The sequence below is a fragment of the Buceros rhinoceros genome, unplaced genomic scaffold (genome assembly GCF_000710305.1).
Source record: "Buceros rhinoceros silvestris isolate BGI_N320 unplaced genomic scaffold, ASM71030v1 scaffold35200, whole genome shotgun sequence".
NCBI classification, from domain to species: Eukaryota; Metazoa; Chordata; class Aves; order Bucerotiformes; family Bucerotidae; genus Buceros; species Buceros rhinoceros.
Window position 1 is genome coordinate 19,766 of NW_010388456.1, and position 2,951 is coordinate 22,716.

Below are 2,951 nucleotides of genomic sequence, written 5' to 3' on the forward strand. Positions count from 1 at the left end.
TATGGCCCGTAGATGGCACTGGCCTTCCACCATCAGTGTCCCCTGCCCTGGCCCTGCCCGGACGTGACTAACCCAGCTTAACCCTTGCACTGCCAGCGACAGCTAGGGCCAGCAGGTCTCTGTCAGGGGAAGTAGGTGGCTAAAGATGACACCAGCAGGTTGTAAATTTTTATTTATTTATTTGAATATCGCGTCGTGCACTTAATGAGGAAGCGCTTTACTAATCTGCTGCCTGCAATAAACACCAGCAGCAACAGGAGGCTCTCGGCCTCCTACACCAACGGGGACGTTGGGGCCAATCAGTTCAAATCGAGCTCCTCTGGTTTTGCAGTTTTCACTAAAATCGACCAGACCTGCCCCAGAGCTCTGCAAGAACATGAAAACCCTGCTCTGGAGAAGGACTCTCAGTCTGAATGTAGCATCTGTCACAGCTCAAGAAATCAGGGTGTGCTTTTTTAATGTCCATTATTTCCCTTTCTCTGCCCTAACTCAGACGCAACCTTCTCGTACCACCATATGGGCACGCGGTGAGGTGGGATGGGAAGGTGCCTGCTCGTCGGTGCAGGAGCGGGGACAGAGTTGGTGTATTTGCCGAAGGAGCCACATCTTACCTCCTCCCTGAAGGAATAGGTGGCTTCTTCGCCGTGACCAGCTCCAAGCTGATGTGCTGCGTGTTGTTGCAAATCTGGTTCTGAGTGTGGGCAGTAAACCCTGTGGAAAATTTTAGCCTTCCAGCCGGAAGATGACCACTGACAGAGTTCAGAGGACAGCAGTAAACTGGTGCGGAGCTGGAGGGACTGGTTTGTGACAAAAGGCTGAATCAGATGGTGGGGAGGGGCTGATCTGTGTTACTGGAAGATGCCCAAGGAGGGAGAAAGGTTTTTTAGGGGAGTAAATAACTGGCACTAAAGGGAGGGAAGTGAGGGGAAATATAGGATGACTGTCACAAAACACACGAGCCCGTTCCTGTTCCTGTAGTGCTGGGAGAAATCCTGTCACCAGGGTCACTAGGAGAAGACCTGAGGAGACTCGTCTGTTGACCCTAGAGAGATGAGCTAGGTGGGACGCCAGGAGTCTTCTCTTTCGCTGCCTCTCCTGTCATTAGTCCTGTCTGGGAGACAGGGTGAGCTCTGCTCTAGAGTAACAGTGCTACCTGCTGCTGTGGCAAAACCAGTGTGGAAGTGGAGGCTGCACCGGGGAGAGTGGGGACTGCAGTTCGGTCAGGGTTCGGTCTCATCGCTTGCATCAGCCACAACCTGCTGCAGTCAGTGGGCTCTGCCTGGGACGGCTGAGAGCCCTGGGACTGAGGCTGAAGGGCTGTGGCCATGGGAGCCCAGGAGCACCCACTGCTCCGCAGTGGTCTGCAGCTCAGTGCTGAGCCCAGCACTGTCGGTCCCCCAGTTTCCATCCATTCATTCACGCGAGGGGTGCAAGGTGGGCGTGAAGGGCCCAGCCGCGCCTCTGGCCAGCTCTGAAGGAGGGCAGGTCGCTGGCTGGACCCGAGGTCTCACTGACTTGCATTTGTCCCTTCACAGCTTACCCCTCCTCAGCTGTGTCGTTGCCGCTGTTTCAGTGTCCCTGCACGGCCCGGCACAGGAATGGGAGAGCGCTCCGTTTGCTTTAGGGACCTGGCGGTGCAGGGAGAACGATTGGACTCGATGAGCTTGAAGATCTCTTCCAGATTCTGTCTGGTTGTGAGATCTCCTTCATCTGCGACCATCAAACCAGAGGTTTTGTAGTGCAATGTGTTTTATTTTTGTACTTTTCCTGTCCTGAGAATGACTTCCTCCTGTGATCCCACCTCAGCTCCCAGCAGGAACCCAGCATGGGAAGGGCTGGTGGAAAATGCCTGCCCTAAGGAGGGGAGAAAAGGGCTTGGTAAACCGGGGGGATCTTTTTCTGATGGGCATCATCGGGGCAAATACCTTCTTACTGACCAAGGGCCCCCTTTAGGTTGCCAGCACAGAGTGCAGCCAGGACACCACTGCAAAACGAGTTTGCCAGATGTTACAAGCCTTCACCCACTCTGCAGCCTTAGATCCGGGCCCACAATCCACATTGCTGCTGGGTTTGACTGGCTCCGCTTCTGGCAGGTGCAGCTTTACCTCGGTCTGGGGGAGAGGGAGGGTGGCACAGGAGACAGTACCCCCGCCTGGTTCTGCCAACCTGCATTTGGGTGGTGTGATGTGCTCAGAGCCTCCCCGGTGCCTGGTCTCCAGCCAAGACTGTGCCTGCTCCTGCCTCTGGGCCAGGCAGCTTCTCGTCCCCCATGGCTGGGGAAGGGTGAAAGGTGCTGGGGAAGGGTGCTACAGCATCCGTTTTGTGTCGTGTTAAACTCCGAGCTCTTCCCTTATTCCACCACCTCCTCCCACACACGGAGAGATGCTGCCAGAACGCCAGAGGCACGGCAGCGGGGAGCCAGGCTCCTCTCCTGCGCGGGGAGCCAGGCAGACAGAGACACTGCTGGGAGCAGCCGGTGCAGCAGGGGAGAGCCAAGGCTGCCAGGCAGATGCAGACGATGTGCAGGCAACAGGCAGAGCTTCTGTCCTGCCTAGACGGACAGACGGAGCCTCTCAGGCTGAGGAGACAGATAACCAAGCCTCCTCAGGCGAAGGGAAAGGATGTGGCGTGGGGGAAGCGCTGCCTGTCCTATCTTGTTCCTGCTGGGAAAGCACCGGCGGGTTGCAGTGGGAGCAGGGTGTACCCTGAATGCCCAGCGTGGCCGAACTCAGCCGCAGGCTGTAACGTCTGGGGGACTGAGCACAGGCCTGGGGACGGGCGACGCGGGGCAGTGGGTGCTCAGCCTGCAGCTGGGAGTGTGACCTCGGCCGAGTCACTGCTCCCTGTGCCTCAGTTCCCCCGTCAGTTGGGAGGGGGCTGGGGCTGTGACAGATCCGTGCCACAGCCGGCGCGAAGCTAACCCCCTGCACGGCGCGGGGGCTCCACATGCT